We start from the raw sequence: 15,077 nt of genomic DNA, 5'->3' as shown, positions 1-15,077 counted from the left end.
CGATGCAGGAGCAGGTTTTAAGGGGAGGGAGGAAAGGAAGGCAAAAGTCTCCCCCGCAAGCCAGCTCTCTCTCTTTCTCAGAGCGCAGAGAGGAGGAGGAGGCAGCTGTCTGTTGCCTGCTGTAGCCGGCGCTGAGCAATGGAAGGGGAAAGGATCGTGCCCGCCTGCTAATTCCTTCCTAGCCGCGATCTGAGCAAACACAGCAACTGAAAACACAAGTGGGTGGGCAGTAAGACCCCTGAGGCAGAGGCAGGAAAGGAATTCACTGCAGCTGTGTGCTCCCTATCGAGCAGCAGGAGCCCGACTCCTGAGGCAGCGGGGCAGCAGGTGGCGGAGGCTGCAAAGTGGAGGGCGCAGGGGAAGGCGGCTAGGCTGGGCTGAGTGGGTAGGGGCGCCACCCCTCGATGGAGGCAGCTCCACCGCCACCGCTGCCGGGAAGGCCAATGAGAAGACGCCCCTGCAGGCTGGCAGGCGCCCCCTCCATTTTGGCGCTCTAGGCAATTGCCTAGTTTGCCTTAATGGACGCGCCGGCCCTGCTTAATGTGATTTAAAGAGAGTGAGCAACTGTGTTACAGATAAGGAGACATTTCAAAAAAATCAGGAGATGGAGATGGCAACAAATCAATGCTGCAGGAGCTCCAAAGAGAATTGCAGATTAAACACTTTATGCATAGTCAAAACAAAAAAAATATAAATAAATAAAAATTCCTTCCAGTAGCACCTTAGAGATCAATAACAAACTTAGGTGGTCTCTAAGGTGCTACTGGAAGGATTTTTTTTTATTTTATTTTTTTGTTTTGACTATGGCAGACCAACACGGCTACCTATCTGTAACTTTATGCATAGTCAGAGTTGGGGCTGGGTGGGGCTGTCACCCTGGGCACTGATTTGTGTGTGGAGGACATTCCTCACAACACCCTGCCAGCTTCTGGGGTTGGGGGGGGTCGTGAGCTGTTGTGTCCTTCCCACTTGCCCTCCAGGACGCAACAGGGCAGGGCAGGCACACACACACACCCCAATCTAGTGCAGATGCAGACTTAAAATTGATAATTTATGATGTTTTTATTATGTGTTACTTCGGGATATTACAGAAATTCATAAATTAATGAAATCTTGAAAATGAAGCCTCCCCCCCCCCCCCGCCCCAGCTCAAACTCTGAAAGTGGAGGTACATTCTTTGGGCCGAATTAGAGAATTCCTCCCCTTATGCAGATTTCCTTTCAGGCTGCTTGAAGGGAGCAAAATCTGAAGTCCCTTTGATCCTCTGAAAGTAGGTGCATAAAGCCAAGCCACAAGCTTGTGGTCTGTGTCACAGAAGCTCTGCTCCGTGTGAGACTGACTTGAGGCACACTCATCCATTCTCGCACACAACTGAAAAGACGATGTTGACTCTTGGAGAAGGGCTGGCCGTTTGTTCCTGGTCCTCTCCACAGGTATGTTCTCACTTGTGGATTGTTTATGCCTCTGGATCTTGGACATGACTTAAAGTCCAGGGCTCAGATAGGAGCACTTTGCTTACATGAGATGGGCAGTAGGATCTGCCTATGGTTCCCCAGATGTACCGGTAAGCAGCCATCCAGCTTACACTAATGGTTCATCAGATTCTGTCCATTTCCTTCCTTCCTTCCTTCCTTCCTTCCTTCCTTCTCCTTCCTTCCTCTTCCTTCGCCCTCTCTCTCCTCTGCCTCATTCCTTCTTTCCTCTTCATGAATTTCTCTCTCCTTTTGTTCAATTCTATTTCTAAAGGATTAGAGAACTGACCTGGCATCTCCCTGTTATTCTGTCTCCTCCCTGTGTTTCAGGCCAAGGGCAACCTGTAACCCAGGACTCCTTGTTTCTGCCGAGGCAGGAGAGCCCATCCAGCTTGAATTGCTCCTATAAAGGATCTCCAAATACCTTGCAATGGTACAAACAGCACCCGAGTGGACGGATCCAGTTTATGGCCTTGCTCTATAACAGTGTTTTTTCAACCTTTTTGGGCAAAGGCACACTTGTTTCATGAAAAAATCACGAGGCACACCACCTTAGAAAATGTTAAAAAATTTAACTCTGTGCCTATATTGACTTATATAAAGTAATTTCTCTTGAATAGGAATCAAATAACACAAGAAAGTATTTATAATTACTTATTATGAAATAGTAGTAAACAGAAATATGGAAATTATAAAATACTTTATTCAGTGCGCAACCAGGTCCTGTTTGGCTGAACACAAAGCTGATATTCTGGCTGGAATTTTTCCCACGGCACACCAGGCAACATCTCGCGGCACACTAGTGTGCCACGGAACAGTGGTTGAAAACACTGCTCTATAACACCAAATCCACCAACTGAGCCTCATGGCTATGTCAGTGTGAGCCTGAACACAAAGGAGACGGTCACGTATTTAACTCTGCACCACCCTCAAGTTGAAGATTCTCTCGTCTACTTCTGCGCTGAGAGTCACAGTGCTGTAAACGCACATCCTTCCAGTCACAAAACCTGCTGTCAAGGGAAGTCACAGGGGGAAACAAAGTTTTGCACCAAATAAAAAACAACAACCTTCCAGAGATTAGCAGAATTCATTTTAAGTCTCCTAGGCTCATAGGCAAGGGAAAGGAATGACAGGCTGTTTTGGTCCTAGTTCTCTCCACAGGTATTTTCTCTCCTGCGAATTGTGAATGCCTTTGGGATCTCCAGCATGGCTTAAAGTCCAGGGCTCAGTTAGGGACACTTTGGTGAATGGGATGGCACAGCAATATCTATGGTTCCTTGGATGATGAGTAGCCACAGGGATGTACGAATTTCTCATTAGATCGGCTCCACTGCCAGCAAAAAAATTAAAATAAAATAAATCTTTCTCTTCCTTAATCTCTCTCGCTCTCTCTCCTCTCTCTCTCTCTCTCTCTCTCTCTCTCTCCTCTGCCTCATCCCTTCTTTCCCTCCACTCTACTTCCAAGGGATAAGAAAAATGACCTGGCCTCTCACTGATATTCCTTTCCCCCTTCAAGTGTTCAGGCCAAGGAGAGCTATAATCCAGAAGGACACATTTGCTTCTGTCATGACAGGAGAACACATCCAGCTGAATTTGCTCCTATACAGGATCTCTGAGTACCTGCAGTGCTGCACACAGCACCAGAGTGGACAGATCAGTCCATGGCCTCACTTTATAAAAGCATGTCCACCATCATAGCATGTCCACCAGACACGCTGGCTTGCCCCGGTGATTGAAGGACCCGGCACCGCATGAAGTGCTCACATCACTTGCGCACACCCCTCAACATGTTGACCTGTTGTGCACGGACTGTGTGGCTTGTGCGCATGAAGCGAGCACATTGTGTGGCATGCATGAGTGACATGAACATGTTCTGCTGCACGCATGCATGGCAGGCACACGTTCCCATGGAATATTGAGGGGGTCCAGCCCCCTCCTTGAAAATTTATGGGAAGGGGGGGGCTTAGATGTTGCCCCTGCTTCCAACTCTACAATTCCATGTTTCTATGACCTGGAACGTGAGTGGCACTGTGGGGTTGAACCACAGAGCCTAGGGCTTGCCAACCAGAAGGTCGGTGGTTCGAATCCCCGCGACGGGGTGAGCTCCCATTGCTCGGTCCCAGCTCCTGACCACCTAGCAGTTTGAAAGCGCAAGTAGATAAATAGGTACCGCTCCAGCGGGAAGGTAAATGCCGTTTCCGTGCGCTGCTCTGGTTCACCAGAAGCGGCTTAGTCATGCTGGCCACATGACCCGGAAGCTGTACGCCGGCTCCCTCGGCCAGTAACGCGAGATGAGCGCCGCAACCCCAGAGTCGGCCATGACTGGACCTAATGGTCAGGGGTCCCTTTACCTTTTATGACCTGGAAATTCTCCATCTGAACCCTGGAGAGCTGCCCCCAGCCCGTGCAAAATTAGTAGCCTGTCATTACAGATAAAATCACAGACTATTGGTCTGTCATTCTCAGTGTTTTGCACTGTGCTGATGCACACACATACACAAATCAGCTGAGCAACCATATACGGGTAATTCATTTTGTGAAACCATTCTCGGCTGCAATTTAAGTAGAGGCATGCAGTGTGCATGTTTCACCACATAGTGGTGCCACCAGGCCGCTTTGAGTGCGGCAGTCTTTCTTAGTCTTCCGGGAGAACTAAGCCCTGCCTCTTTGTTCCTCCTGACAAGCTTGCTTTTAATATCTAAGGCTGCAGGTCTGCTTTCTTTGCTCCCCACTCTCCTGCCACTTCTTGAATCTTCTGCAACAGGGAACTACAGACTCTTGGCTCTTTCGCTCCTCACTTAAGGGAGCTTTATTCTGAAAGAAAGAAAATCTCTCTCTCTCTCTCTCTCTCTCTCTCTCTCTCATTTGGGATTTTATAAAGAAGTTTCCATTTCAGATGGTGAATAATGCCCATTGCTGGAATCTCGACCATTGTGATGTTTTGTTCATTAGGTAGGTATGTTTTTCCCTTTTCAAAAAATCCAGACTTTATATCTTTGCTCCCAAGACTGTGCTGATTTCCTTCCATTTGGCAGTGTAAAGTATTTCATAGAATCATAGAACTGTAGAATTGGAAGGGGCCCTGAGGATCAGTGTGTTGTTGTTTTCCTAGGAAAATAGGTGCCGATATTCACCACAAAGTTGTTACAGTAAGTGTCACACTTTTCAATAACAACAAAACAGAGGTGCCGGTACCTTGAGTACCCCCTTTATAAAAAAAGCATGCTGAGAATCATCTAGTCCAACAGCCTGCAGTCAAGGAAAATGTTGCTGTCTCATATGGGCACCGAACCTGCAACCTTGACATCATCAGCACCACTCTCTAACCAACTGCGCTATTGTGGTGCCAAAGGCTAATATTGTCCAGCTAGAGGTCTGTGTAATTTGGCATTCCTCCTCTTCTGGTTCTGGACAAAAATCTAGGATCCTGCTTATGGAAGTATCCTGTGACCCTACACCAACCTAGTGCCCTTTGCATGTCTTGGAACATTGCATGCAGCCACTACAGCCAAGGTATCCAGTGATCAGGGATGTTGTACTACAACAACATGTGGAGGGCAGACAGTTGGAGGAGGCTGATCAACATCAAGGATGGAGAACTGGTGTCCCTTCAAATACAGTTGGACTCCAGCTCTTAACCATGGTCAATGGTCAGGGATGGGGGAAGCTGTAGTCCAACCCACATTCCCCATTCCAGACCTACATGAAGAACAGGTTATGACTTGGGTCAGCCTCTTCTCCCCTATCTTCTGATTCCCATGAGAATTTGATTTCAGCAGGCCGTTGAAATCCATCACCATCATTAGGCTTTATACCCCACCCCAAGGAATGTTGCGCCCTTGCTATTGTTTGAGTGTAATTTGCAATACATGGACCTAAATGCATTGTTCTAGGGAAGGAGCACAAGCATATGTAATAACGAAGATGTTTTGAACAGTTTTGGGGAGGAGAGGGTCTGTAATTGCAAATCCACAAAGTCACAATCTTGGTCCATGCATTGGTGCTAAGAATGTCCAGTTGATGTCCCTCCATCCTCCTTGGTTTCTCAGGGTTTCTTCAGTGCGAAGCTCAGATCTTCCAAGATCCCTCCGTGGAAGCATCAGATGGAAGAAAACTAAACCTCTCCTGCACTCATTCTGCTTCATCCCAAACCATCCACTGGTACCGGCAACAACCTAACCAAACAGTTCAGTTCATTGTCTCTGGATACAATTCAGGAGTCAAGAGTAACAGTCCAGAGGGGGTCTTGCTTGTAGCTGGAGATCGAAAGTCCAATGTGTTCTCTTTCAACAAAGTTACCTTGGAGGACTCTGCGGTGTACTACTGTGCTCTGAGTGACACAGTGCTACACCCTGGTGTCTCTGCTGTGTAACAAACCTTTCTGCTCCCCCTAAATGAAGGTTGGGTCGTTGGTGGAAGGGAACAGAACTACAAATGAAAAAGCACATGGCCAGTTTTCCCTGCAGAGAAAGATCGCACGTTTTCTCAAAGTTTCCAAGATCAAATAAATAACAGCTGGCCCCAGGAGGTGCATTTGACGTTCTAGTAATCCTTTCCTAAACCCAACAGCATCCAGAATTTGGAGTGTTTGCTGGATAATCTTTTCACCAAACAATGGATGGGGAACCTGTGGCTTTCCAGATTTTCTCAGACTAAGGATCCCATCATCTATGACCATGCTGGCTGGGGCTGATGGTGTTGGAGGCCAGCAACATCTGGAGGACCACACCTTCTCCAGCTGACTGACAGTGTAATTTCAGGGTTTTCAGACAGGAGATTTCCCCAGCTGTACCTAGAGATGCCTGGGATTGAATTTGGGACCTTCTTCATCCAAAACAGATGCTCTACCACTGGATTTCAGCCCTTCCCCAAAGCAAATCATGGATCAATCCAGCAACCTTGGCGTTACTTGCAAACAAAACTTAACCAGCTGACTCAACCAGCTGGGATTTCTTCTCTGTAAAACAGGGTGGTTCAGTAGATGCATGTTATTTATTCTCAGACCACGGGCATCATGAGGGAGGGCAGTGGGTTCCAGGGGAGGGGGTAACACTTGGGCCAGCCCTGCCCCGCTGGCGGACCCGAGCAAGCCGCGGAGCGAAGCCCCACAGCCCATCCGGGGTCCGCCTGCCAGCACCGCTATGGGTTCCAGGGGAGGGGGGTGACACTTGGGCCAGCCCCGCCCCTCCGGCGGGTCCCGAGCAAGCCACGGAGCAAAGCCGCTCCGCCCCGAGGCCCATCCGGGGTCAGCCAGCCGGCGCCGCTATGGGGCTGCCCCGCAATAGGGACGGGGAAGCCCCAGGAGCCGGTGCTCACTTGGCGGGTCACCGCTGGAACAGCAGCGCCTGGGATGGACTGTGCATGCCCGGATTCCTGCACATGCACAATCTGTCCTGACGCATGTGTCGCGACGCATGCATCAGGTTGCTCCACCCCCAGGGGGTGCCTTGGTGCGGCAACGCCGCCCCGGGCACCCGAGAGGCTTCCTATACCTCTGCCTCAGACAAACAGAATGGCATGACAAAATCGAAAATTCTTTCTAGTAGCACCTTAGAGACCAACTGAGTTTGTCCTGGTATGAGCTTTCGTGTGCATGCACACTTCTTCAGATACCACATCTTCAGATACCACATCGTGCATGCACACGAAAGCTCATACCAGGAACAAATTCAGTTGGTCTCTAAGGTGCTACTGGAAAGAATTTTCGATTTTGTTTTGACTATGGCAGACCAACACGGCTACCCACCTGTAACTGGAAGAATGGCATGAGTTGAAGTGGATCTCCGCAATTTCTGGAGGGCCACACTTTCCTCACCTCACCCCTTTCCTAAATGCTTCATTTGATGCTAGGGAGAGGCTGCAAATCATTTTTAAAAGAGAATTTTAAAAGCCATTCTTCCTATGAAATAAATCATAAAACATCAGCACCAGCAAATGAAATAAATTAGAAAAGAAGGAAGTTTTTTTTAAAAAAAAAAAAGCAACAGCAACAACCTTGGATTAAATGCACATCGTAACAACCAGTGCATCATTTTATTCATTCATTCACTCATTCATTCATTCATTTCACTATATGTGTATGCTGTTTAATCAACAAAAGCGTCTAAGCAGTTTACGTGAAACAATATAAAATATGCATTAGAAATGCCTATAAAATCAAACTTTAAAAACAAGCGGACATAGAATGGATCGAAATGGGGAAATAATCAGCAGTTTTAGAAAGAAGCATATATGATAAAATTAAAGGTGTGGAACAGGTAAATGACTGGCTGTGCCAAAATTGGAGGGGGGGCTACAGACACTTCCCACCAGCTGATCAGGGGGCCTGCGAAGTCTCATCCATCACCTTGGGCATGGGCCACTGATCAGCTGATAATTATGTGATTGCAAAGCACTGAACACGGGACTTAGTAAGTACTGCTACTGAGGTGGACTGCCACCCCCTACTTATTAAAACTGGCCTGTGGGATAGACTTATGGGTTTAGACTTATGCATGGCAAGAAAATATTTCATCCCTCTATGTGTTGGACATTTTCACTGGCACACTGCATTGACCAGGCATAGGCAAACGCGGCACTCCAGATGTTTTGGGACTACAACTCCCATCATCCCTGACCACTGGTCCTGTTAGCTAGGGATGATGGGAATTGTAGCCCCAAAACATCTGGAGGGCCAAGTTTGCCTATGCCTATGCCTATGCCTATGCCTATGCCTATGCCTATGCCTATGCCCAGGGGGTAGCAAGGTAAATTGGTACCCGGGGGCAAAAAAAAAAATGTCACCCCCCCAGGCATGGGAAGGTGGTACCCGGTGCGGAAAAATTCTTGTCAACCCCCCCTATAGATACCCCCTCCGCAAAAATGGTTTTACGTTATTTCATATTTTCTTACAAAGGAATAATAACAAGTAATAATAATAAGAAACCTTTATTTATATCCCACCCTCCCCGGCTGAAGTCGGGCTCAGGGTGGCTAACATCAGATACATAGCATTGGTATAAAATCGAACAATAATTAAATTACCTCCTAAAAACATCTCAAAATCAAATTAAAGTCTAATTAGATGGCTTTCCACAGGGTTAGGGTTGGGAACAGTAACTGGTCCACTGAACTGAAATTTCAGCCTTCATGACATAGGAAAACAGCCAATGAACAGCTATTTTGGTGGAGGAGGGTCAAGATATTAACCAATATGCATTAAATTTCATATATAGCTATATAATCCCTAGTATAGTAAGATAAGACCTTCGGAGCAGGCATTTAAAAAGAAATTCAAAAAAAATAATCCAATTTCCCCCCCCCAAAAAAATTGTTCCTTGGTAATTTGTCACCCCTCCATTATGTAACCCGGGGCGGACCAACCCCCCCCCTTGCTAAGCCCCTGCCTATGCCTATGCCTGGCATTGGTGTTGTATTTTGGCATCTATATTCTGATGCCCACTAGGAGGCAGCGCTGTCAATGAAGAATGATGTTCATTCTCCATCTTTTGCTCCCCTTTCTATTTCAGCTAAGGGGCCACCCACAAAGCTCACCTACATTTCAAGTGAAGAAACTTCTGCTCCTTTCTCACACACTACCCCCAATGATAGAACCAATGCCGCCTTCTTTGCTAGGAACTATCCTCATCATGCCTCGTGGCATTGACTAGATTATGGTTGCCCCTTACGGAGCTCCTCCCACTAATACCACCCTCTTGCTTGCCTTTGGAGGTGTACATCCCGCTCCTAAAACAGAAGCTGAAGAATATCAACTGCAGAGTCGTGTCCCTAGAAGAGGAAAACCACAAAGTGGTTTAACCAAAACCAGAAAAAAGGAAGCAAACAGTTCTCATGTCACCTTTAGCACTCTGTGCTGCAGAAGAGGCACTGCTGGAAGCCCAGATACGGAGCTGGTTTAAGGAGATTAGATCAAGTCTTACGGGTCAACATGATCTTTGCACCGGCATTCATTATGTTATTGGTTTTAACTGCACGTGAGTATATTTTTAAATATAGTAATGATGATGATGATTGCGTCCTTTCTCATTATATTATTCTATCACAGTAGACTTCAGGTCAGTATTTCTATATTTGATACAATCGTTGTAATCCAACACCATCTAAAATAAGGTAAAGGTAAAGGACCCCTTTGACAGTTATGTCCCGTCAAAGGCGACTAGGGGGCCACACTGTTGTGTTCTCCCATCACTGTTGTGTTCCTCCAGAGAGAGGTTTTTCTGTCTCCTGATTGCATCCATGCCATAATTTTTTTTCAGAAACTTGGATGGCGATTTCATCATCCTCACTCTCTCACCATTCACTGTGGCTCACAGGGACTCTGTGTTGCTTTCTTGATCTGTCTCCTCCCTGGTTTTCTTACTCTGCTTGATGTGTCCAGGGACGTTCTTGAGAACTTCCCTTCCCAACATGATTAATGTATTGGATCCTTTAAAGCAAGGTCCTGATATAGGAACAGGAGGAAAGCCAAATGGGAAATGCACCTGGGAAGTATAAGCGAGTCAGAGAAACTCTCCTACTTGCATTATAGTCATTATTCAAGGAGTCGTTCAAAAGCCACAGTAGAGCCTTATGCTCTGCAATTTTGCCCTCCTCTTTCTGACCACCTATCCTTCCTCTGCAATAGCTAACAGAATGGAGAGTTGAGTTGGGCTGTGACTCTCATGGCGATGACCCAATTGTGTGGTTTCCCATGCAGCTCAAGTCTTCCCTCACATTATAAGTTTCTATATTGGGTCCAATCATATTGAACACAGAACATTCTGCCTTTATTAAAACATAGAATAATAACCACACATACTGTTTCTCTCCAGAAGAGTCTAGCGGTGATGAATCCGTAAATCAAACTTCAAGTGCCCTAGATGTAAAGGAAGGAGCCCCATTGTTCATCAGCTGTACCTATGAATATTCTGGATATCCCTATCTGTTTTGGTATGTCCAGCAACTTGATGGTGGGACTCCCCAACTTTTGCTGAAAGAGGCTTGCAGATCACACTCAAACCAAAAGAGAAGGTTCTCTGCTAAACATGTCAAGTCAGAAAAATCCTTCCATCTGCAGAAAGAAGCTACTGAGATGAACGATTCAGCTGTTTATTTCTGTGCCTTGAGAGACACAGTGGTTGACCTAGCAGAAGAGCTGGGATAAAAACCACCAGCAAAATGGAGATGAAATATAATTTTTAGAAGCATTGGCTCTCAGTGCTGAGATCCAGATGAACACACCACTGAGTATTGTCTATAAAATCTGTTAACCAAGTTGAGAATAAATACTCAAAATTTTGATAAACTTATTTTGGGGTGGTTTAAGAACTTTCTCCACTGTTGAGTGCTTGGTTTCTAGACATTGTCTTGGTATTAGTAACAGTTGCTCAGGAAGAAGCAGAACTTAGCAGACAGCAGAATAATTCTGTAAATGGATAATAATAATTTGATTTGTAATGGACTCACTTAAAAATAATCAAGGAAGTATAAATGTGGTTGCCTTCTGTGAAAGACTGAAGGAACCAGAAGATAATGTAAGGTCCAATAAAGGATCACTCACAGTTAGAAAGAAATTATATTATAATGCATTACTTTCCACTTCACGTTGCAATTGTGTCCCATAACTCAAAAAGGCTTAAAAACAGAAACAAGTATGCTTTGAAAACTATGCCTCCATTGGTTGAACCTGGCCAAGAATGATTGCGACTGCAGTCGGACAGTTAATAGGGTGACTGTCAAGAGGATGTTTGTGGGCACCTTCACTGACAGTCTGGCTGGAATACCCCTGAGAGTGGACGCAGAACATAGCACTATCCTTCATGAATTCGTCAACTCTGTTCTAGAGTCACCCAAGCTGGTGGCCTTCACAGCCTATTGTGGAGTGAATTCTGTCATTTAACTATGTGTGCTTTCTTTTGTCTGTCTTGAATTCTTCAACATTTAGCTTTGTTGGGTGGTTCAGATCTGAAAACTGAGAGACTTTCAAAAGCTCTCTGTTTTATTTCCTTCCATTCTTTCACACATTCTTTCAGGCATAGGCAAACTCGGCCTCCAGATGTTTTGGGACTACAGCTCCCATGATCCCTAGCTAACAGGACCAGTGGCCAGGGGATGGGAATTGTAGTCCCAAAACACTGAAGGGCCGAGTTTGCCTATGCCTGCCTTAGATTGTCTGGAGATTTCCACCTGAATCTAACAACCTATTTCACACATTTCCTTTTACAGAAAGGACCCTGGGAGACTCTGTGTCCCAAACGGAAGGTCACCTTGAATTCCAGGAGGGACGTCACGTGGAGCTCAGCTGCCTCTTTGAGACCTCTTACTCTGCTCCAACGCTTCTCTGGTATGAACAACACCCACAGGAGCCTCCTCAGCTCTTGGTCTCAAACTACGGTGCTCAGGATGAAAAGGCAAGTACGGGCTGGAAGTGGACGTCCTCAGCAGACCCCAAGAAGAAGTTCTTCAATCTGACAAAGAAATCTGTTGAGCTGAGAGACTCGGCTGTCTACTTCTGCGCTATGATAGACACAGTGTAGAAGATGCTAAAGAGAGCAGGACAAAAACCCACCTGGTGGCAGGTGGCAGAACTCCTGATGCATGGAAGTAGGACTTACAGTAGATGCAGTAACAAAATAAATAAAAAATTCCTTCCAGTAGCACCTTAGAGACCAACTAAGTTTGTTCTTGGTATGAGCTTTCGTGTGCATGCACACTTCTTCAGATACACTGAAACAGAAGTCACCAGACCCTTAGATATAGTGAGAGGGTGGGGAGAGGAAGTTATTTATTTATTATGAATTTCTCAATGCATTTTAAAAAGAAGGATTTTTTTAAAAAAGGGGGGAAGAAAAATCGATAATAAGGAGAGAAGGAGATGAAGAAGAAAGTTTGGGGGAGTCCGCAGGTTGGCACAAGTAAAAATTAAAATGAGCAAACAAGCAGGAAATGAAGGGTGAGGTGGATGGAGTTGCCAAAGAGTCCAATAAGGACTGAGTGTGCTCATTGGCCACAGAATGCTAAGTGATAGACTGGAGCAGGGGAATGGAATATGCTGGAGAAGGGCATCAGACAGGGAAACTCCAACTGCAACGTTTTGTTGCAGTTCCCACTTCTTCAAACTATTTTAGATTTGTAATGGAGCTGGATTAAGTCATGCTGAGGTCCTAAACTACATCAGCTTTGAAACTGCCCCCCCTTTACTCTCCCTTCCCTCCAAGTGTATTATTCTAAAAGAAAGTATAAAGAAAATGTCCTTTTTATGGCTTGAAAACAACAAGTACAACAACAATAACTTCTTCTTCTTCTTCTTCTCTTCTTCTTCTTCTTCTTATTATTATTATTATATTATTATTATTACCACCATTATCTTAACCTGTGGTCCTAAACTGTAGCTTACTTAGCTGAAATCTGGCGCCATCTGTAAGGCAAACAAACACTGCATTTCCCTCTTCTAGGCACCAGAGGGCAACCTCCACCGCCACACATCCCCCATTGGTTTCCCCTTCCACTAAAAAACAACAGCACTCAACTCACCTTAATTCTCCAAGGTAATGAAACTTTCATTATGAAGCAGCAGCATAAGAGAGCAGGAAGCCGATGAGGCAGGCCACAAAAGGAGTTTTGCTCCAGCTGCTGTATTTTCAAGCACAACGAGAGCTTTAGTATCAGAACTTCCATCATCCCAAGAATGCGTTTCCTCTCTAAAGCTTCCTGCTTCTTGATAATTTTGGGAACATTCCTTCTGCTCTTGAAATCAGGTAATACTCCCAATGTTTACTTTGGTACCAGGTAGTTGGACTTGGGATTTTATTGTTTATTTGATTACCTATATACCCCAAATTTCCCTCCAAGGACCTAAAGGTGGCATGAATGGTCCCCCCTCCCTGTATTTTATCTGCATAGCAACCTGCCTGTGAGGTAGATTAGGATGAGCATCAGTGTCTGGCCCAAGGTCACCCAGCGGGCTTTTGGGCTATGTGGGGATTAGACCCATTGGTCTCGCAGCTCCTAGCCGAACACTCTAATGGCTGCACTGTCATCATTAGGGCTAGTATTATGAAAATAATTTTGGATCACTTTTATATATGAAATAGAAGATAAACAGATAATTTACCATTTTTTAAAATTTGTTTTGTTTCTGTTCGTAGGAACATCCCAAAGCGATTCAGTGTTCCAGTCCCCGAGTCAGATGGAAATCGAAGAAGGAGAGTCTGTCTCTTTATACTGCAATTTTTCTAGCTCTTACAGCACAAGCCCAGACCTCTATTGGTACCGTCAACACATGGGAAGAGGACCCCAGCTGATCTTTCATGCATACAAAAACCCTCAGACGAAGAACCAATTTGCGGAGGGGAAATTTTCCACTACTTTGTTTCTTGAAAATAAGACTGTTCCTCTGACGATCGAAGGTGCCTCTCTCCAGGACCAGGCTGTGTTTTTCTGTGCTCTGAGACCCACAGTGAGTCATCTTTGACTCTTCGTTCGTGCAAAAACTGATGTGTGGGGGCTGAGGAGAGGTTCCTTTAACTTCTCTTCTTTTCTCCTTGCAAGAACGCAAATGTCTATTTTCCTAATGTAACCAAGGAAAACAAAGCAAAACAAAAACACACACCAGTAGTACACTTAGGTACACTTAGTATGTTGCTATATTTAGAGGTATAACAACTGGTGGTCATCCAACCTCTGTTTAATATCCACCAGTGAAGGTCCATCGCCTTTCAAATTAGTGTGTTCCAGTGCCAAACAGCTTCTACAGGTGAAACTTGAAAAATTAGAATATTGGAGAAGTCCATTTATGTCAGCAATTGTTTTCATTAGCTGCTGGAGTTAATATATGAGATAGACTCATGCATGCAAAGCGAGATATGTCAAGCCTTTGCTGTTATAATTGTGATGATTATGTACAGCTGATGAAAACCCCAAAGTTGAAATTGTTAATTTGAGGTTCTCATCAGCTGCACGCCATAATAATTACAATCATAACAAGCAAAGGCTTGACATATCTCGCTTTGCATGTCATGAGTCTATCTCATATATTAGTTTCACCTTTTAAGTTGAATTACTGAAAGAAATGAACCTTTCCACCATATTCTAATTTTTCAAGTTTCACCTGTACTGTCATAAAGTTCTTCCTGTTGTTTAGTCAGAATCCTCTTGCTTGAAATTTGAATCCATTCATTGGGTCCTACCTTCTAGAAAAGCAGAAACCAAGCTTGCCCCATCTTCCCTGTGGCAGCCCTTTAGATATTTGAAGATGGTCCTCTCAGTCATCTCTTGTCAGCACACTTGCCTGGCCATAATAACCACGTTTTGTGGGATTTATGAGTGAACCTGAGCAAGCCACACACAGATGGATTTTATAAAGGGCAACAGGCAAATGCCTTTCATGAATGAATGAAACCACCGTCTCATTCTGCTGCCACGAGGTGGCAGTGCTGCTGCTGCAGATTAGGGCGTTCGACAGGGCATTCTGCTTACACATACACATACATTCTGCTTACCCTTCGAGAGCCAGTGTGGTGTAGTGGTTAAGAGCGGTAGACTCGTAATCTGGTGAACCGGGTTCGCGTCCCGCTCCTCCACATGCAGCTGCTGGGTGACCTTGGCTAGTCACACTTCTTTGAAGTC

This window comes from Lacerta agilis, chromosome 14 (assembly GCF_009819535.1).
Source record: "Lacerta agilis isolate rLacAgi1 chromosome 14, rLacAgi1.pri, whole genome shotgun sequence".
Lineage (NCBI taxonomy): Eukaryota > Metazoa > Chordata > Lepidosauria > Squamata > Lacertidae > Lacerta > Lacerta agilis.
The sequence above is the reverse complement of the archived record's forward strand: the minus strand, read 5'-3'. Positions refer to the sequence as shown.